General features: G+C 36.7%; 1 protein-coding gene across 2 annotated transcripts in view; it reads right to left on the reverse strand.

Moving 5' to 3' along the window:
* The window catches only part of ptpdc1a (protein tyrosine phosphatase domain containing 1a), a 112,035-nt gene that overhangs the window by 61,703 nt on the left and 26,823 nt on the right, over nt 1-23,509 (reverse strand). For both annotated transcript variants that reach the window (XM_052018156.1, XM_052018157.1), the window contains exon 2: nt 10,236-10,288. The gene's annotated coding sequence lies outside the window, so the exon portion shown is untranslated. The remainder of the gene's footprint in view (nt 1-10,235; nt 10,289-23,509) is intronic.

Consider the following 23,509-nt stretch of genomic DNA (forward strand, 5'->3'; position numbering starts at 1 on the left):
ACAACTGCAGCCCTTTGTGCACCAATGATATAGATATTTAAACAAAATCTGCGTTGAACTTGCAATGCCTACATTAAAGTAAGATGTTTGATAAGTACTTAAGACACACATATCTATCTGTTTCCCAGAAAAATGAGTGGAGAGGCATAGAAAGCACATCTATTCTTTAGTTACAATAACGGTTAACAATAAGATCTGTAACACCAACATTAAACCTTTACATCCATGTCAAAACATTTTATGATATTGGTGCAATATCTTAAAAAGGAAGAGTCAACCTCCAAGTAATTACATGACAGCAATATGACTAACTTTTTAAATTTAAATTAAGCTCTCCTCGACTATGCATGAAAAGAAAGTCCTGAATAGTCACAAAATAATACAACCCACAAACATTAAAAAGGCAAAGGGTATTTCAATATACTGCATCCAAAATTGTGTGTTGTATTTGAAGCACACCACAATTAATTATTGAGTTTTGAACTGAAAACTATACTGATCCCAACCACTCAACATATCCAGGCCATGCATGAGCATCCTAACCTGTGAATTCTCTGCTCTTCGTTTGCTCATCCCTCCCAACAGCACCCTGACTTCTTGGCCCACTGCCTTGGGAGCTATGCTTAGGATTGAAGAAGAATCTGTCCATAACATGCACCTCTGGAAACAACCTGAAGTAGTCAAGACCCAAATCGCACAAAAGCCTTAATCCAACTTCTGGCTTTTCTTCTGCAACACAGGGTAATGTAAATGTATTAGCAAATATGGAAGCAATAAATAATAAATTAAATAAAGTAATAAAATGCAATAAAGTTCCAAAATACATTATTGTCTGTTCTTTCCGGTGCCTAATTATACCTCAAAGTAAAGCCTCTTAATGTTTAAGTTCATCTCAAACTTTGCAGCATCTATATATTTAAATGGCAATCAGGTTTTTTTTAATCTTTAAGTGGTCTCCAAACCAGTATTTTTAGTTGTACACATTTCAAATTAGCAGAGTTACATGTCTGGAGTCTTTAATTATTATGCCAGCATATCCCTATAATTCCCTGATTGGTGAATAAGCTGTGTCTTATCTTCAGGTCCTGGTTAGCTTTTTTCAGAAACTCTACAGTAAGAAATGCACCAAAGCCATATTATGGCCTTCTACTCTATTTACAAGTTGAGATGTAGACCTTTGCCCTTATTACTGCTGAAGGATTACACTGTAGGAATTGCTGATTTACTTTTTTCACAAATACACTTGTTCTTATTGCTTATAAGCTCTTAATAAGGGGCTACTTACAAATTTTCATCCAAATGTCATAATCCCAGTCAGAACTTTGAAAGACTTGCTCACCAAACTACCAGATCAGGCCTTTCACATGGACACAATGGACTTCCTCCACTTTTTTTTCTAAGTTATGATATCCTTAACAAAGATGATCATCTACTTTTTATGGATGACAGGAATAAATTTGATAACATTGTCTAAAATTATTGCTAACTGGGCTCCATAAGCAACCACTGATCAGATATTGGCTGAAAAATTGGTTGGAATTTTCATATGCAATACTTTTATGCGCAATGATAGATTGATTTGCAGGAACAATGTGTTGAATATTGCAATAAAAATACCTAACTTCAAATCACAGCCCTTGAAAAGTCACTTTTTCTCATTGTCACATGAAGATGTGGAAGCATAAACGTCAGTTTCCTTTCTCACGATTACTTTGGAATAACTTTGACTTTCCATTAGCTGAGAATCAGAGTAAATATTTCCTCAAATGTGAAGCAACCTGTATTCATGGACTCAATTGCGTGGTGTACAAAGCTTGCTCCTTTGAGTGATGTATACTGCTATTTCAATGTTCTAAGCAGGAAAACTCAAGAAAGAAACTAAAACCTTCTCTCTGATACTGATAAACTACACAAGTTTATATATAAAGCTAGGAACCTGGGCATGAAAATGTAGCAAAAGGCAAATTAGATACAATCCCGCTGGTGATTTTGGCAGATCTAACCATGTATAAAGACTTTAATCTGTATCAGTTCAGATTGAAGATTTCAACAGCATCTATGATCCTGAGAATTTAATCTGCCATGTAAAGTGCTAAGAATATTTCAAATAATGGCTCAAGAACAACAAATGAAAATTAAGGATGGATCACAATTCTAAAATTAAATTTGGTAACCTTCTGTTGGACTCGTGCTGGTCCACTGTTGCTAATAAATGTCCTGATTCCTCAGAACACGAGACACGACAAACCTCTGCATGTTAAGTTTTTTAAGCCTGATTTGCATTAACAACAATTAAAGGAATACTGAAAAGATCAATAGAGCAAGCACTTAGAGTTGTACTGCCATCCATTCCTGTCTGCATAATATAAATCTATACATTAGAAGTTTTGTTTAAATATTTGTATTTTGTTTAAATATTTATTCCTTGAATGGGAGGAGGGTAGGTGCCACAAAAACTTTTAGCTTGAAACAGTTGGAAAATACTATAAAACAATGAAAATTTATCGGCTAGGGACCTTTATATTTCCAAAAACTAGAACAAAACCCATCAGAAGCCCCAAACCAGATCATATTATATTAGAACTGGGATACTTGCAATACTTCCAAATGAAGTAAGAATAACTCTTTAAAAAGGTGCAGCACACAGATTCTTCCCCACTACAATCCGATTCCAATCAGTCCTTCCCTATCATTAAATCATAAAAACATAGAATAGTGAAAATGCAGAAAGAGGCCACTCAGCCCTTTGAGTGAGTATATTCAAGATAAGAGACTGATAAATCTTTAGATATTAAGGGAATCAAAAGATATGGGGTTAGTACAGGAAATTCATGCTGAGGTAAAAGATCCACCTTAATCCATCTTGTTTCCTCTTAACCTTCTTCGCTCCAAAGAAAAATAATGTAAATCATAGCTTCTCTGGCCTTTCTCTGTAACTTAAGTTATTCATTCATAGAACCATTTCAGTAAATCTTTTCTACATTCCCTCTAAGGTCTTCTAGTTCTTTTAAAGTTTTATGTCCTAAATTGTATACAGTATTTCAGGTATGATTGATCCTGTGCATAACTTCTGTGTTTTAATACTCCTTCCCCAGGATCCTATATGTATTTTTAACTAGTTTCTCAACTTGCCTTACTTGTCCCAAGATTTATGCACATATACTTCAGATTCTCACAGTTCTCACATCTCTTCAGAACTGTATCTTGTATATTATCTTGCCTCTCCTTATTCTTCCTGCCAAAAATATACCATTTAAATTTTTCTACTTTAAATTTCATCTGCAATATGATGAACCATTCAACCAATCTATGTCTTCATTGTGCACTATACTTTCAAGATCTGTCATTTTGAAATTATCTAAACGCAAATCCAGGCCATTAATGTACATCAAGGAAAAACAGCGGTGACTCCTGGAGAATATCATCCTCCACACTGAAAATCACTACAGCTCTTTTTGATCCCTAAGCCAATTTCTTATTCTTACTGTCATTGGGCATTCCAACCAACGGTACCTCCAAAGTTTCAAGCCATCCTCTTCATTCCTGCCGGGCCTGAGGAAACTCCTCCCTGGGCCCAACATCCAAAACAAACAACTTAGCTGGAAAGAAAATCAGTGAAAGACCTATTGCATACTAATGCAATAATTTAAATATTAGTTTTCCCAATCGGGTCAAAACACTGGAAGATGCACTTTTATATAATTTTGAAATAAAGTTTCATATGAACAAGTCAACAAGTTAAATAGAAGCATCTATAGAAATATAATTTTTAGCACTTCCACGTTTCTTTGCAATTATAAACTGCCCCACATTGTTTTTTTATATTTAAGAGAAACAGAAAGAGTGTTTGATAAGTAACTAAAGATTAGATGAGCTTAAAGGAAATTTATAAAATTTCTAGCACGCAACATTAAAAGGGCTTTTAAAAGTATGCAAAAATAAAAAGACAGGGCTATTTGCAACTCAAACACTGAACCTTCCTCTTATGTATGGTGGAAATATTAAATAAGGAAACCTAATATTCCTGGACTATCCTTAATGCAACTCCAATTCCACATTAAGGTTAATTTTAAATACCCACTCAAGTTGCTTATCAAGACAGGTCTTATCAAATACCTTCAAGGAATTGAGCCAACTGCTAACCACCACCATTTTTCAAAAGATGGAAATAAATGCCAGACTTCCCTATGGCAACATTCTGGGAATTAAAGGAAAACTGATGCTTAAGATAAGGATGTAGATGTACTAATGGAGGTTATAGGTCAACTAATTGCTGAAAAGAAACTGATTCTGGAAAAAATGCAAATTAAACATACAGAAACAGATGTTAATGAATTGCAACAGAGGCTGTTGAAAATCGGGAAAATATAGAAATTAATCGCAATTTTTCTTTCCTCAATAAATATGGAATGTTGGCATAATGCAAGGCTACTGCCTAGCCCAACTTCAATTAATATGAACCTCAATCCATTATCTTTGATTAAGTTAAAAATGAGCTAATCAAGAGCATATTAGTTAATAACAAGCATGTGACAAATATAATTCTGAACAGGAGTGTTTGATTGGATGGATGGATAAATACAGCAAGATGTAGTGTAAATGCATTTTTCGGAAATGAATAAGGAGTCTCACTAAATGAGAAGGGGGAGTCAACAGAGGGGAGGTTGTGTTGGTGGACAATAGAAAAGGGAATCTATAAGCCCCCAACTGATCCACACCCCCCCAAACAAAGCTAGTTTTCTGTGAGACCAGTAATTAACTTTATCATCTTGCATTTAATCATCAGCTAGAATTTGCAGTCTTACATGGTCATGCATTTGCATTTCAGTACTTGAATAAAGCATTGCATTTTACCGGATAAAATGTACGTTTTGCCATCCTCAATTTACATGATTCAACATGCCAGGAGATAGGAATATATAAATATTGTGTCTAATATCCAATTATTACGATCCACATGTCACAGAGGAAAAAGAGAAAAAAAAAGTCAACCACTTCATCCTGGAGTTTTTTAATATAAGATCAGAATTTACTGATCTTATTTTCATTTTATTTCATCTAATAATTAACTGAAGATATCAGGTATATATGACCAACACATTAAAGGAAAGAGCAGTTTGGTACTTCAGCATCATATTCATGCTCCAGATTACCTCTAAGCAACCATTGGTACCACTGGTTCACAAAACAAAACTTTAAAATTAGCTTCTGAGCTCTCTGAAAGCTGAAAGTTATTTTGATGGGAAGCAAACGGTTTTAGTCGGATTGACAATTAGATATTAATTAATACAAACAGAAATAACTTCATATTGCGTTGCCAGACTGAGTTGCAAACTTGAGTGGGAAATATCACAAGTAGCTATGTTTGTATTAAAATCATTTAAGGTATTAAAAAAAAAGCAAAAAAAACTGCAGATGCTGTAAATCTGAAATTCAAACAAAAAGGTCACTGACCCAAAACTCTGTCTCTCTCTCTCTCTCTCCACAGATTCTGCAGATTCTGCCTGATCTGCTCAGTATTTATAACATATTATGATATTAAATGCATGATATATTTAACCATATATTAATGCAGCTGTTTGTGTACCAATTATTCACAATACAGTAAAAGTTCAGAAAATACTTACTACATGGATAATACTTTTCAAAATATTTGTGCCTATAGGCAGAAACAAGAATAATAAATTTTCCAATGAAAAGTAGAAAAATCTCTCTACCAAATCATTCTCCATTAATTTCTTCCATATAATGTGATTGTTTTCCATGTCAATGCTCCAGCTATTATTTTACATGTTACTATAAGCTTTGCCAACATTTCACGAAAGCAGACATGTAAGACACGTTTTATAGTTCAAGTGCAATTAACTGCAATCCTCGTAGATTGATTACATTTTCAATTTTACAACTGCATAATCACATTTAGGCGCATCAAATATAATTGCTAACTTTAACTGTGACAGCTTTGATCCTAATCAACAATATTCACAAACTCCACACATTGCATGTTTTTAAACACAATTCCCAATCCTCTCCCACTGCAATCACAGAATTATAACGTCCTGATTGCATCTTTTGTTGGAAAATAAAAATCCAATTCTTTTAAATTTTTTAAAGTTTATTGGAAGTCCTTACCACAGCCATCACTTCTTACTTTTGAAGGTGATATACTTGATTCAAAGGTCAACTTTAATAACCTCACTATTTCTCAGTTTCAAGAAAAATGTTCACAACTCTTCCAATGTTAGAGTATATGAGAAAAAACAGGTTTTCTTTTCATGGCAAATAGCCATTTCACAGCAAATAGCTCCTTCCCTGCACATTTCACATTTAATTATCTGTTGGACTTTGTAGTCTTGTATGGATACACATTAACATTCTCAGCAACAGAATAAAGCATTGTAATTGACAAGATAAAAAGTACCTTTCATCATTTTTTTATTGATAAGAAGCCCAAGTATGTCATGTTCACAAAATACAGATGAAATCTATTCTGGCTAATTACACCTAATCCATCAGAGTACTCTCAATGAAAGGTGTTGTCAACAATGCCCAGTCTGGGTTTCCTAAGGACCAGTTGGCTCCAGACAAAGTCTTGATCCAAACCTGGGCCAAGTTGAATTCCAGAGGTGTGGTGAGAGTCTTTCCCTATCATATCAAAACAGAATATGACAGAGAGTGGCATCAAGAAGCCATGGTAAAACCAGTCAAAGGACATCAATGGGAGACACTCCAAATTTAGAGCCATACCCTGCAAAAAGGAAGATGATTATGATTGTTTGAGGTCAATCATTCCTGTTTCGGGACATCACTGGATTAGTTCTTAAGAACTAGGTTCTAGAGCCAATCATCTTCCCTGCTGCAATGACCCTTCTTCCATAATATTAGAGGTGGATCTATTTGTTGATGATTACACAATGTTCATTTCCATCCTCGGCAAATGAAACAATCCCCTCTTGCAAGCAAGAAGTGCTAGACAACATGTAAGCAAGTAACATTCATCCCACAACTGCCAGGCAATAAACAACACCGAAAAACTACTCTAACCGCCTACCTTTAGCATTCAAGACCATTATCGAGGTCAAGTCCACAGAAACAGATCAGACACTACACATGCAGCAACAAATGACTCACCTCCTGATATCTCAAAACCTTTCCATCAGTACCAAGTCAGGAGTCCGTTGGAATTCTTTCCAACAGTCTAGATGAGTTAACACTCCAACAACACTCATGAAGCCCATTATTATCCAGTACAAAGTAGTCTGCTTGATTGGAAACCCATCTACCGATTGGAAACCCATCTACCACCTTAAATAGTCATTCTTCCACAGTCAGCATACCTTAGCTGAAGTATGCACCATCTACAAAATGTACTGCAATTAATCACCTTGTCTACTTCAACTGGAACTCCCAAAGCTGCTATCTCTACCACCAAGGGCAGAGGCACATGGAAACACTACCATCAGCAAGTTCCCCTCCAACTCACTCAACATCCTAACTTAGAAATATATTACTGTTCCTTTATTGTCATTTGATCAATACCATGGAACATCCTACTCAATAGCACAGTGGGAGGAAACCTTCACTGGAAGAACTGCAGCAGTTCGAGAAAGTCACCATCAACTCCTCAAGAGCAAAACTTTGGCCTTGTCTGCGACACTCACATCTTGAAAATGAATACATTTATAAAAATCTCAATTCTCTACAAATCAGGATGACACCCAAAATTTGAATAACATTCCTCTGTCTTTTACCTCCCTCTAAGCTGCAGCATGTTGAAATCAAGACAGTGGATTTTCAACTTTAGTTATTCATCCGCCTTTGTGCCCTTTCTCCCTCCTACCTGCACACGAATATTGTCTCCTTTTCTAGTGTCCCTTGAATTGTGTCTAACTTCACTTGTGCAGTGCATCTCACTTGGTTTAGATTCCTCTAATACCACACTGGTCTCTGGGGGAGAAGAACCTCTCAGAGTACAAGTTTCCATTTCCATGATTACTTGTGCCCTTTTGTGGATGGATGGACTGCAGGCATGCTGGAAAATTCACTATCTATTTACAACATAGGAGGCCATTTATTTCCCACTTATTTTCTTGTAACCTATCTTCTCTCACAGGTCCATCTACCCTATTACTACTGTAAATCTCACCCCCATCGTACCCACAATTCTGCTGCCACCCATTTACAGTGGGAGGTAATTTACATTAGCCAAAAAACCTACCAACCGGCATGTCTTCAAAACATGGGAGAAAACCAAAAATCTGGAAGAAAGCCATATGGTCACATAAGGGTGTGCAAATTCCACAGATACAGCCTCGGAGGTCAGGATTGAATTCCAATTGCTGGAGCTGTGTAGCAGCAACAGTGACTGTTGCACCACTGTGCTGCCCTGTACTAACAAGTTGCTTCAATTCCATTCCTCTTCCCCCAGGCACTACCTGATGTTTGCCAGTTTACTGCCAGAGTTAGGGCAGAAGACAGGTGTAATTTAAACATCATTGTCTCTGGTGTCCCTAAATATGATGGTTATTCCATTTAAAGCACATCTACTGCATCAGCTTCAAAGGAATTCCTACACTGAGCCAGTGCAAATTTGTTCACGTCCTATATTGGGCTTCATACGATTAGTGATTTATGGGCAAACTGAACTTCCAAAATATATTCATATAGTCATGTTCCACTTTACAAGTAACCCTTCTGTTTCTTTGCTTCCTGACAGCTGTAGCAAGCCATTATCGCCGTGATAGAAAGGAAATGAAGTTGGGGGGGGGGGGGGGGGGGGGGTAGGATTACATAATTACAAAGATAGTAGAGGACTTAGAGTGCTACAGTATATTGGAAAGTAGGATTCTTGGATAAATCCACCCAGAAAGGCAAAGTTCAGAACACGGTGACAACAAATTTAAAGATAGAAAGGATGAGATAAATGAGAAGGCAGTGACTAAATTAAGATAAGATTTGGCTTAAAAGCCTTAGATTGTAGGAGAATAAAAATAGTAAAGCTGCATAATTTAAGGCAGGCAGGAGATAGGGGACAACAGGGTGGGGTGGATGGATGGACAAAAGGGGACAGGCAGGAGAAAAGGCAAATGAGTACTCAATATGGATCAGGATAACTGGTTTCAGAAAGGTATTATATCCGGCATTAAAAAGAGCTATAAATCTCAATCTTAAATTGGAACCTTTTTCAAGGAAATTACCCGTTCTTTCCCCATCCAGTGATTAAAATTTTACATTTAGATCTAAGAATTACAAACAAGATTGGTACAACCAATCTGAAAAAAATAATTAAAAACATTTCCTCAAACAGCCATAATTGTTTCTTGTTTTAAGACATTACAAGTAGCAGATGTGCAAATTATACAATGCATTACTTTTTCTACCAGATATTATTACTTATTTGTCCAAGTTCCTTTCCCTTTAACTGGACAGCGTGTTAATTTAACATACAGGAAGAGCAGGTCAGCCACTTACTAATATTAAACAATTTAAAATGACCTAACTCTACCCACAGTACTGCAAGAATTTCCTTTCTGCTCAGGTCTGCAACCTGCATTAATAGTAAAAACAGTTAACAGTCAGGGAGGTCTCAGTCAATCATGTGAGTTTGCATGTCAGAAACTTATTGCACAATTCTAGATTTGGATATAGCATTAAGAAGGGTCAAACAAGCAATTATAATTATGTAAAATTCTGAATTAATAAGGCCTTAGAGGAAAAGCCATTATCAGAAACAGGAAAAATTAAGCCTCTGTTCATGTTCACATACTACAAGGATTGCACCATTCCATTTCAAAATCACATAAATTTGTTGCTTAGTAGTTTGCTTCTTTAAATCTTGGATTTGTAGTCATAATGAAAATAGAGCTCAGATTAACCAATTTTTCTGTCCTGTCCCACCTGCACCAATCCAACATTCATTCTAATTCCAATTAAATGACTTTAATAAGTCATTCAGCAAGCCTTAATTTCCAGTGAAGAAATTTCAGTGATGTGCTATTGAAGATTCGATTGAAATCAATACTTGCAGATGTAAGCACAATGTTTCACAGAATAAAGTAGTTGATAGAGGAGGTTAATGACGGATTTATAGATACAATCCAAGATTAGCTGGTCTGTATAAAGAATTAATCTATATATATGCCACTAAAATTTCACTGGAGAAAAACAAAGTTGTACACTTAATTTGGAAAGTTTCCAGCCATAAATGCAAGAATTAAAAAAACAATAATACTCACCATATAAATAATATTATTATCCAATGTTGTCTGTATTCACATGGCTGAAAGGCCTAAAATGAGAATTGAGACACTAAATGAGACATGGCAATGAAGGCCACTAAATAGCTATTTATTTAGCCATTCAGGAGGACAAGGACAGCATGGGAACTCTACCACCTACATGTCCCCATCCAAATCAAACAATCCTAATTTGGAAATATACTGCTAGTCCTTTTTGTTGCTCAGTTAAAATTCTATAACTCATCACCTAAGAATGCTGCAGGGGTACCTTCAACAGATTACAGCAGTTCATGAAGACTTGTCACTGATATCATAGAGGACAATTAAGGATTGGGAATATGCGTTGGCTGTGTCAGCAACATCAGAAATACATAAAATACAAGCACAGTAATTGTTATTGGGCAGAGATTTTGAAAACTAGATCCCTTTAATGTACATATGGGGGAAATACTGTTTTTAGGCTAAACCTGCAACGGTTCAATTTGCAAATATCAAATTAACTTCATCTTGACAAAAATGTACATCTCAATGCCTTGTGAGCATGCTCAATTTTGCCTAGATTAGAAGTGTACAACATAATGATCTAATTAAATATTTTTTGATCAACATTTAGGAACATCAGAAGCTTAAAGGTTTATTAAGTCAATAAAGATAATGGCAATATTTCTCCATCCCTCATCCTAATTCCTGTACAGCTGTAATATTACTACATTGAACATTTAATTTCATGATTGACCACTACTGGAACTAAAGGTTTGTGCCTCTTAGCTTGTTGAATCTGAAAACTGAAAAGTTTTGGTATAGGGCAATTAAAAGAATGTTCACCTCAACTGCTAAAATCACAATACTAAAACTCAACATGTAACATAGTTTTAGGAAATGGTCAAAACATGAATGACGCCAACTACTAGGCTGACTAAAGTGAAACATATTCGGTATAATCCACTAAAGGAATAACAGCTTACAAAAACAAAATAGTTTTCAGTTTCTCCACTTAAGCTTTTAGAGTTTGTGAATATAATTAAAATATAATTTTAATGTTTTTACACCCCTCAAGATGATTAATAGCTACAAATTTCCCACCAACACAACAGATCCATCTTTACCATGCTGACTCTGGATCAGGTGTGTGGTTTCATAGCAATCCTAACACAGAACACTTTCTAGGAAATGGGATCAGACTGTTGATGGGTAAAACACAGCTGTAGTTGGCCTGACAAAAGCTGAGTACTTCTGCAATAAAAATGAGAGTTTTTAGTTTAAAACTGATGTTAAACATTGTTAACACCAGCATTTCAAAAGAAAATGTAATACTTACTAAACAAAATCATACCAGAGATGTGGTTGGCAAGACTTACCTTTAAAACCCATTCACATTTACCCTTAAGAAGGTGGTGTTAAGGCAATACATTTTGCAGATTGTTAGTGTGATAGCCAGTGTACAAATGGTAGAGGGACAGAGTGACTGTAGGATGCTGTGTGGGGTGCTATCAAGTAGACTGCTGTGTTTTGGAATGGCGTCAAGTTGTTGGAGCTGAAGTCATCCGGATGTGGAAAATATACAATTACATTCTTGACTTATGCCTTGTGTGGAAAGATTTTGGGGAGTCAGGTGGTGAATCACTTGCTGCAGAATTCCTAGACTCCTGTAGCTAGTGTATTTATGTAGTTGGTCAACTTCAGCTTCTGATCAATCATGACTCCCTGAACATTTATAGTACAAATTTCAACAACAACATTCCAGTTTAATATCAGAGAGAGGTGTGACAGGCTCTCTCTTGTGGGGATGTCATTGTCTGGCCTTTGTCACACAACAAGAACTTTGCTTTCTATTTATCATCTATGCTTAAACATTGGCCCAAGTTTTGCTTCACAGACATGGACTACTTCATTATCTGAGGTGTTTAAAGTGAAACCAAAATCCAAATTATTGACTTTATGATGGATGCAGATGATATCTGAGGCAAAAGAAGATGGTTGGGCTCAAGATATTGCCCTGCAGAGCCCTGAAGTTGAAATAACTGATCATGACAACCACAAGCATTTTCCTTCATGCCAGAATGATGACAGACAATGGAGAATTTACCCAGTGATTTCAATTTTACTAATGATTCTTCATGCCACATTTAGTAAAATACTTGATGGCAAGATCCATTGCCCTCCTCATCACAATGATAAAATGAGCTGAATTTCAGAAATGTTTGGATTCAAAGCTATAATGAAGTCTGGAGCCACATGCTCCTGATAAAAACTCAGTGAGAAATATATTGACGAGAAAATGTTGCTCACTGGCACTATTGACAATATCAAATTTTTAATTGCAGGTTCTAAATTTAAATTCCCAAGCTCTTTGGCAGAATTTAAACTCTTGATTTGTATCTCAATCATTTGTCCAGGCTTCTGGATTATTTACAGAGTTACATAGACTGACAATAGTAGCATTACTAAAATAAATCAATATAAAATCAGCAATATCACCTGCCTAGAATAAGCTTGTTAGGCCATAAATAGGCCAATAACAAGAGACACTTTACAAGTGCCTTGAGGTTCATTTATAAACAGTTCATACCAAGCCATGCTCACAAGTTGTCATTTACTAGGAAGCACAAAACCTCCAAAGAAACATGTTGCCTAATGATCATAAATTACTATCATAGATCATAATAGAAAAGGTGCACATCTTAAACTGAAGGATCCCGATTCCTGTTTCACTTACTGTTTACATCACTGGCTTCTATATGAATCCACAACAGAGAAAACTCTCATATGAATCGTAGGATTCTATGGGAGTTTGAAGGTTTTAGATGTGACCATTTCATGATTTTCATTCACGTTGCCAAATTCAGTTTTTTGTAAATGAACAAAAATTGCCAGTGATCAGAGGAGACATTTAAAAATTCAGGAAAGCAATTAAAAATCTCAAGCAAAATGACAAAATGATGTAGGAAAGAGGTTCGTTTTAAATTTTATATTATTACACAAAACTAGGTTGTCCTAGGTTATATAAATTAGCTCAATCATTATTGTTGCTTGATATACTTCTGAGCATGTTTGCACTGGGGTATGCATTGGGGGTGGGGCATGGTTGGCAGGGAAACCACCTCATCAAATCATATTTTTATTCTAGTACAGTTTGGAGAATGAGATCTCTGGGGATGTGCCCACATACCCAAATACATTTGTGCTGCATGGCTCACCAAATTCATTTTTTTAAAAAAACAAGAAAGGATAACAAAATGAGAGAAGTACTACTTCCTGGCAAATTCTGGAGTAAGTTAAGGAGTCAGAAGAGGCAGAACAATTACAAAGACTGGGAGCAGTCTAAGAAAAGGTTAATGGTTTAGAAAGCAGAACTTCTAATCAGGAAGAATTTTGAAAGCACAAATGTTTCCAGTGACAGAAGGGGTGGTAATGAGAAAAGAACCAAGGTAACAATACATTCCCTTTCTTCCTAATTATACAAGTACAGTAAAACTGATAATCCATTATCTGATTGTTCTTAAATCATGATGGTTCAGCATCTGGCTCATCAGGTTCCCACACTCCTTTTAACATACTTTGATGCAAAGGCTACATTAAAGGAATGAAATACCTGCACTATTCACATCCCAGAGCAATTTACAGCCAACAAAGTACTTTTGAAGTGTTGCAACACTGGAAAGCAGGTCATCAACTTGCACAAAACAAGATGCCTGAAAAAGCAGTGTGAATGTTCTCAATGGCGTTACTGGGGGGATAAATATTAGCCAGGACACCACAGAAGCCAAAACAGACTAATAGATTTTGACGAAGAGTTGGTATCAGTCCAAATAGTTGTTCTGCTTCCTTAAATAACATGTCCAAAATTAGCCTTAGGATTCTTTTTGTTCTAATTTTATTACACTTTCTTTTAAGGAAAAGAAATTGATGATGCACATGAGAAAAATTCTTAGTTGATTTATGTCCACCTTAAGAGAGCAGAATGGGCCTCGATTTAACATAACTTGAGTTCAACAATTCATCTGAAAGTTAGCTCCTCCAACTTTCTCAGTAACACACAAGAATTTCAAATTGGATAATTGCTCTCAAGTTTCTGGAGTGGGACCTATATCTACAACCATCTTATTCAGGTGAGCATACTGCCCAGCAAACCTCAGTTGACAACACCTGCCATTAAAAAGTTTAATTCCCTATTCCTCTTCACAAAATCTCTTGGTACTCTTCTTTGAGCCCTTTTCTGTATTGTTACGGACTCAGTGAATGTCCCTTTAAGATAGAGTGTGTGTGTGTGTGTGTGTGTGTGTGTGTGTGTGTGTGTGTGTGTGTGTGTGTGTGTGTGTGTGTGTGTGTGTGTGTGTGTGTGTGTGTGTGTGTGTATGGGGCGTGCTTACGTCAATAGAAGATAAAGGACGTAATGACGTTGTTGAAGAAGCAGAAGAAGAAGAAAGAGAGAGAAGGGTGAGAGACACCAGCCTGCTTGTTTTCTCTATCGATGGATGAGAAACAATAACTGTGTCTGCCACTGAAATCCATGTATGGAAGTTGGAAGTAATCCGGTGGAGTTCACTTTGTTGCTGACCTGTAGAAGGAAACAGGTATTTGTGTGTGGATGACCACGATTTGGATGCTTTTCAGGGTGAGGAAGTCACTACCGAGTAAACACTGAAGTGTCGTTTGGGTTCCATCCTGGAACATTTGGATTTCGTAATTACTCTCCCTATGTTCTCTACATCTACGTCTTATCTTCAGACAACGGTGGTTGTTGAAGAAGCCCTTGCTCATGTTTCACCTTATGGCTTGTGGAACTGAACTTTAAGAACCATTCCTGAACTTGGAGTTTGGGACTTTGTCACACACACACACGAAGAGTTTAGTTTTGGGGTTAACGTTCAAGGTTTAACATTTTTGAATTCTGACATACTAACATTTTTACTTTCAATTTATGTATTATCATAAGTAGTGATTAATAAAATAGGTTTTAACACTGAATCATGCTCAGTGTGTTTCTTTTGTTGCTGGTTCGTGACAGTACTAGTATTGTTTTGATTAAGTTCAACCCACTGATTTTTGTTGCTACATTCAAAAAAGCATAGATAGCATAGCATATTCCTGCATTCCCAAGGCAATCTATTTGAGGTTAAGGTGACTCTTCTGACAAAGGATCATTAACTTTAAACCTAATTTTGTTTCTCTTTCCACAATGCTGCCTGACCTGCCAGGTATCCCAGCATATTCTGATTTTATTTCATATTTCCAGCATCGGCAGTTTTTGGATTTTCAAAATTAACCTGTTAGTTTAGCCAAAATTTTTTGAACTACATCTTAAAATTTAATTAGACTTGCTAATAATGGCTTCATGTATACAGCAAATACTTGGCCAACAGTCACCCCAAAATCCTTTTCCCCCACTCTTACTGCCTAGCCTTTAAACATGAATAGGTTTCACATTTCAAAATAAATTGTTTTACATTTATCCATATTTAAGGCAAGAGGTTAAAGAATCCCTCTGCTGGATTTGCTCTCAAGCATGGCAAAGTTTATATCTTTTGGTGGACATCTCTAACAGATGGTCAATTTTCATTTATATCCTCTTAAGTGACTCTAAAGCATAGGCACATGGTATCTGCATTTTTTTAAGGCGTCTGCATTAGGTCACACAGCACAACATGGATTCCTTGTCAAATGTGATGGCACTTTCAAACTCTAACCTGAAGAGTTTCAGTTTTTTTTAAACTGATAATATGATGTATTTTTCTTGTTATAAAAAAAATTCTTAATGGACTGACAAAGCCCAATTACATCCAAATAAACCAGCCTATCTGACAATATTAGAAACATATTTGAATTCTTTTGTCTGTCAACCAATCCAGATTTATGGATGCTAGGAATTACTCTTTTGCCTGTCATCTGACTTCATCACTTTGTCTTATCAGTACATTTAATATCAAAGTTATGTACCTTCAAATAGGTAGTAAGCGCTTTCATTAGAGAACAAGAAAGATATTCCTTACTTAACAATCGAATTATATTCTATATCTGATTTTGAGCCATAACTGCTAGGGGAATCCTTATATTTTTAACTGTCAAAATTGTTTTCAATTATGAAAGCTAGCTATTAGTTAATTCCATAGTTCTTCAATAGGCTGCAGCCTGATAAAAAATATCCCATATACTTGGACTTAAAATGCCAAAGTATATTCAATAGCACTTGAAAATGTATTAAATTCCCAGATCATACATGTAGAGCAGCCCCTAAAGATGTAACATCAAGTTTCAAGCTCTGGATATTCTGTAAACCCAAGCTTTGGCCTTAAGACAGTATTTCTCTATCCATATGGAAGGTCACATTGATTCAGATTATTTAATGGCCCAAGTTATCTAGTTAAGGCAGCATTGTGTATTAACTATTATAATATCAACAGCTGAATTGATCAAATTCAGGAAAAAAAATGAATAAAATGAAATCACCCCAATTCACATCAGAAAAAAATAACCTGGAAAAATTAATTCACACTCTGTGCATTTCTTCAATACAGCATCGATCCAAATACACCCTACTGATTAAACTACACATATGCAACAATATTAGTATCAACCCTATTACAGCATTCTAGATTATTTTATAAATTGAGAATAAGTTTAGTTTTTATACCTTGTATTCTAATTATGCTTCTAATACACATTTTAACCAACTTTCTTGTGTTACTAGCAATGTATAAATCAATTTGAAATTGGAAAAACCTGTAGTTTTGCTTCAGCATCTAGTGAGGTGGTCCAATGCTCAAAGCTATTCCTGCTTTTCAACCATACTGAAGTATTTAAGACTCTCATAAAGACCTTAATTCATACAAAGTTTTGAAATGGGTCAGTCAGTAATTACCACACATGGCTCTGGCCAAAAAAATAAACTCTCCTTTTACTTGTACAGATTGACAGTAAAAGAGCTTGCATCTGTTTAGTGGATAATTATGCCACACCTTTTTAGCCCCAATTCAGTAAGGGTTATATTCAATCTACTGCAAATAATTCATACCAAGACATAAAAACAATTGTGGTTATTTTTTCGTCGTATGTGCTATTCTTTAAAATGCAATCCTAAGAATTGGTTTACAATTCACTCTGGCATTAATATTTGTAAGAACACAGAAATCCTTGACAAAATATTCCAAAATGTAACTTTTTAGACTGAATATATGCATCCATTTGAAATCTTTTGGAAATTTTGCACAGTCTTTTTGGATTTTACAGCTGTATGGATCACGTGAACAAAACAATTTGATTCGCCAGTGAAGTTTAGTTACACTTCATGATATAAATCTTTTTTTTCCTTTACAGCAAAATGCTTATAATATGTTACAACAGACATGCCAATATTATTATTTAAATGCATTATTAAAACATATTTGTAACATTCCCAATGCAAAACCTGATGCAGCTTTGCTGTTCATATAAACTAAGCATAAATCAAAAATTACTCAAAATATTCTTTAAATGACTGGTACCAATACATCGGTAAATTATAAAAACTAATGCATTTTTCCTCTTCCTCATTCTACGAACCTAAAAGGAAAAATGGCCAAATACCTCTCACAATCATGCCTTAACAACCCCAACCCACACCAAACCATCTGTTCACATGGCAGGATCAGGCTCATTTGAGACACTGTCCTGTTTCAATAGCTCTGGCGTTCACTTGCCAAGCTCAAGTACAAAATATGCCAGTGGACTGCTGCTGTTGATGCAACTGTAGTCCAATTGGAGTCTCAGCCTTTCAATACAGAAACAAGAGGGAAGGGTGGAGGAGGGGTGAGTAGCCCACCACAGTACATATACCTTATGTCTCAATTTAGCTCAATTACTAAGAAAATTATTTTCTGTTTCTTCATGTTCCAAGATGGGGCTGCGGCTTAGTACAACTGGTGACCAAATTATATGGTTAATCCAATTGTCTACATTGTGATAATACTCCAGTCAATACAACAGTTTCTTGATTACTTATTCAATATAATTTTTTTCACATGAAGTTATTATACATGAATTCCTCTTTCCAGGGCATTGACTGTACTAGTACTTTGCTGTAGCTAACAACAGCAGTTCTAGCACTTGAACTAAAATGCACGCTTAGAAATGCATTTCAATTAAATTATATAGTACTTTAAATGTATCTTAAGGGCCATTTTTGCTTCGTACAATTTCCCCTTCAGAGCCTTGATTGCCTTACAATCTAATAATAAATCTTACAGCTAGTTAATGTTGCATTGTTTATATAGCATACTCAGTTGAAATTTCATTTGTCCAAATTAATTCATTGCTACTTGCTGCAACTCATCGCATACTTCCAATAGGAGGAAATTTCCAGTAGGAATTGTTCGGTATCTCCTGGCGGCTTAGTAGATAAAGATACTAACAATGACCAGGATACCCCAAGTTCAAACATTGTGTAAATTCAGATAATTTCAAACAGGTCCACAGAACATTGGTTGTAATGAACTGCAACCAGCTTGGCTTGAGACAAGGACAGAAAGAAGAGATAGAGGGACAAAAATGAAAACCAGTTTCCTACTTTTAGTTATCATCAGAAACTACTGCAGCAAAATATTCATAAAAAGACTTTGAGAAGATAGGCAAGATCAACTTTGATTTCCTAAAGTAGAACATTATAAGTCACAACTGGAGCACATTACTTCGGCCAACAAATGTGGAAATGTGAAAAATACAAGACACAGATGCATTTTCTTTTCTACTCAACATTTTTTCCACCACCCTGTTTCTGGTTAACAATCAAAGCCAATGTACACTTTTACCAGCAGCCATCTAATAATTCAACCAACCTAGCATTTTTTATGTTAGAACGCCAAATAAGTGCCAGCAAGTTCATTGATCAAGAAAGGGATGAGAATATCAAAACCAAGCTTGTTGTCTTCAAGTTCGTACCAATCAAACAGACTTCTAAAACTGAATACCAATCAAAAAACTCAGAGAGCAGGAAATATTTTCCCCTCCTCCCACTACCAGCACAATGGTCATTCAATGCAAAACAAACTTTCCTGGTTCATTAAGCCCAGTTCTGCATTGCACCTCCGTTGCTTTTGAGCACTTGAAAATAACAGCATCTCCACAAATTCTATGAAGGAGCATTATTGTAAGCATTAAAATTGCTTTTGGGAACAATATGTGTGCCCTCATTAATTTGAATGCATGTTGTGAATCATTTCAGGTCATTTTACTATATTAAAGATGCTTTACAAATACTTGTTCTGTTTCAAAATGCCTTTTTACCTAAAGTTTTGTATCCCATGGAGTTACTTAGTATCTTGTTCATATTCAGTGCTATTACAAAATGACCTTTGAACTTGAAAATGGTATCCAAAGCACCTTGGTTTTATTTATTAGTATCTGATTATTTACATAGTATCCCCCGACACCAATTCTGATTCTTAACCTGTTCCACAGGAAGCATTTCAAGGAAAAAGAATGGCCTTTCTTTAGCATGTCACTTTTCTATAAAAGGTACTGCATTATAAATACACACGCACAGCACAAAATCATGTTATATATACTCACACAGTAACAAAAAAATGCACTGAATTCTTTAGAACTTGGCATCTATCATTTTATCTTCCATGCATGTCAGATTACACTTTTAGAACTGAGTACAATTGTGAATGTAGCTGTGGTCATATTTAAACTGAAATCCAGTTCCATAATCCCCAAAGAATTGAAGAATTTTGCTGATTAATAGTGGGTCAGCCTCATGCCTGTAATATTTATTAGCTCCTAATGAGCATCTGTAGTTCATGCACAGATGTTGTACCTATATGCATTAACAGTTACCATAAGAAAAGTGATTGGGCCTAAAATTGCTAGAATTACATGTTTAGCACAGCAGGTCTGAGTTCCTCATCTTCCTGGAAACTCAGTAGAGTAGTGAGGTTAATGGTGCATCAAGAACTTCATATACTGCATGACCCATCGCCTATCTCACAGATAAACCACACAACACCATAAAATACCCTGAGCACATGCCAAAACTCAGATTGAATGGTGTCATCAAGAGGTAAGCAAGCTAAAATTTGTAAACATACCTTAACAAGTTATCCATTAGCTTAGCAAAATGCTGAAAAAGTCAATTGTCCACGTTTCAATGTTCCCTTTTCTGTTAGAATCGTCAAACCATAGAAACATACAATACAGAATAGGCACTTTCAGCTTATCTTGTTCATGCCAACCATGATATCTGTCTACGCTAATCCCATTTGCCTATATTAGGCCCTATACAAGTACTTGCCTAAATGTCTTTTAAGCTTCATAATTGTATCTGCCTCCACCACCTCCTCTGGCAGCTCGTTCCAGGTATTTACTACACTGTGTGAAAAACCTACCCCTCAGATCTCCTTTAAATTTATTCCCTCACCTTAAACTCTTGCACTCTAGTTCAAGGCTCCCCTGCCCTGGGAAACAGATTCTGACTACTTATCCCATCTATGCCCCTCAGAATTATATAAACCTCTATAAGGTCACCCCTCAGCCTCCTACATTCCAGTGAGAATAAAACCAGCCTATCCAATCTCTTCTTATAACTATAGCTCTCCATTCCAGACAACATCCTGGTGAATCTCTTCTTCCTTCCCTCTACTGCTACCACATTCTTCCTACAGTGTGATAACCAGAACTATACACAATATTCTAGGTGTGGTCTAGCAAACGTTATATACAACAGCAACATGATGTCTTAACTCTTACACTCAATGCCTTGGCCTATGAAGCAAAGCATACCATATGTCTTTTTCCCTATCCTATCTACCTATGTCACCACTTTCAGAGAGCTATAGACTTGCACTCCAAGGTGTTTCTGTACATCAATGCTCCTATGATCTTGCCATTTACTGTATATGTCCTACCAGAACTTGACCTCCCAAAGTCATTACCTTAGACTTGTCTGGATTAAATTCCATATGCTACTGCTCTGCCCAAACTTCCAGCTGATCTACATCTCACTGTATCCTGGAACAACTTTCTTCACTACCTGGGACTCCACCAATTTTTAATGTCATCAGCAAACTTACTAATCATACCACCTACATTCTCAATTAAGTTATACATATTACAAACAACAAAAGGTCCCAGCACCAATCTCTGTGAAATACCACTTGTTACAGATTTCCAGTCAGAAAAAAACCCATCCACCACTACCCTCTGCCTCCTATCACCAAGCCAACTTTGGACCTAGTTTGCCAACGTGCCTTGGATTCTTTGTTCTCAACCTTCTGGACCAGCCTACCATGTGGGACTTAGTAAAATTTGGAAGGATTACTCTGGGAACAAGGATCTGTGAGTCCTTTTGGATAAGGTGAAAGTCACTATTGCAGATGGAGAGGGTGGGGCTCCCTTTGAAGGCAAGCCAGCCAACATGGATGGAAATGGCAGAAGTACTGAGTCCATGTCATGGCCCCACAACAGGGGGATCAGATCATATATAATATGCAACTTACCTAACAGCCAAATCAGGCTAAATAAGCATCTTCACTGCTTCAATTCATAACCTTACTGTTCTCTGTACTGATAACAGTCATCCTTCCACAAGCAAAGTGTGGTACAAGTGATAATGTGGTGGAAATGAAGAAAATTATTAAAAAGAAATGTCATCAAGGATACAATTTTTTTTAGAAAAATAGGCTGACTGATTTAATGCAACTTCCTCAGATTCTGCATGGAACAGTGCAGCACAGGAACAAGCCCTTCAGCCCATGACATCTGTGCTGACCACAATGCCAATTTAAACTGCACATCTGCCTGAACATTGTCTATATCCCTCCATGACCTGAATTAGAACATAGAACAGTACAGCACAGTACAGGCGCTTCGGCCCACAAAGCTGTGACAACCTATATAAATACCTACTCCATGATCAATCTAACCCCTCCTACACAGCCCAAAACCCTCCATTTTTCTTACATCCATGTTCCTATCTAAGAGTCTTTTAAATGTTCCTATTGTATCAGCCTCTAGCACCACCCCCGGCAGTGCATTCCAGGCACCCACCACTCTGTGTAAAAAAACAGGCATTGCCGGCCTGTTCATCTGTATGTCTAAATGCTGACAAAGAAAAGACTTCAATGCCTGAAAAGTCCTTCAGATTAACATTTATGCTTCACTGGAGGCAGCTAAATACTATTTTAATTATTTCCTTCCCACAAGCAAGCTGGTGTGTAGCACACAGAAGCTGATCCAGAAGGACAGAAGAATCCTCCACGGCAAGTACCACAATGCTGCAAGTGGATAAGTTAGAGAGCTTCTTCTTTTCTCTTCTGGGCAAATATATGCAAAAGGATGAGACAAATGGTGGGTCAGTAATGGACCACTGCATGTTAAAATTCATTGTCCATGTTTCTACAGGGCAGAGAAGCCAGCAATCTCATGAAAGTTGATGGAGCTGTTTTTCTGCATCGGGTACAAATCATATTTCAGAAAAGATTGCAGGAAGTATGCCAAAAGCAGCATATGGCATATCTAAAAATGCGGTGCGACCTGCTGATGTAGCAGAAGGACTACATGTGTGCTAAACAGCAAAATCAGCATCCAAGAAACAGAACTAAGCAATCCAATAACCAATGGATAAGATCAAAGCTCTGCAGTCCTGCCACATCTGGTCATGAATGGTGGTAAGCAATTAAACAGCTGACAACAGGCTGATTCATCTTGTAGTCTTCCTGAGATCCCCACCAATACAGAAGCCAGTATTCAGCCAAATCAATTCATTCCACAAGGCATCAAAAGAAAAGCTGAGAGCACTGAATATAGCAAAGGCTTGGTGACTAGACAACATCTCCCTGGCCCTACACTCACCTCTGGAACATCTAGGTAACAAAGACACCCACATCAGGCTCCTATTTATTGACTACAGCTCTGCCTTCGACACCATAATTCCAAACAAACTCATCTCCAAACTCCTAAACCTACAACTCTGCGCCCCCCACCCCGCAACTGGATCCTTAACTTCCTGACCAACAGGCCACAATCAGCAAGAGAAGGCAACAACATCTCCCCTACAATTATTCTCAACACCAGCATCCTCAGCCCTTACCATACTCCCTATACACTCACGACTGTGTGCCCAAATTCTGCTCTAACTCCACTTACAAGTTTGCAGATGATACCACCATAGTGGGCCGGATCTCAAACAATGATAAGACAGAGTGAAGGAAGGAGACAGAAAGCTTCGAGGCATGGTGCAAAACAACAAGCTTTCCCTCAATGTCAGCAAAACGAAGGAGCTGGCCATTGACTTCAGG

This window comes from Pristis pectinata, chromosome 6, assembly GCF_009764475.1.
Source record: "Pristis pectinata isolate sPriPec2 chromosome 6, sPriPec2.1.pri, whole genome shotgun sequence".
Classification (NCBI taxonomy): domain Eukaryota; kingdom Metazoa; phylum Chordata; class Chondrichthyes; order Rhinopristiformes; family Pristidae; genus Pristis; species Pristis pectinata.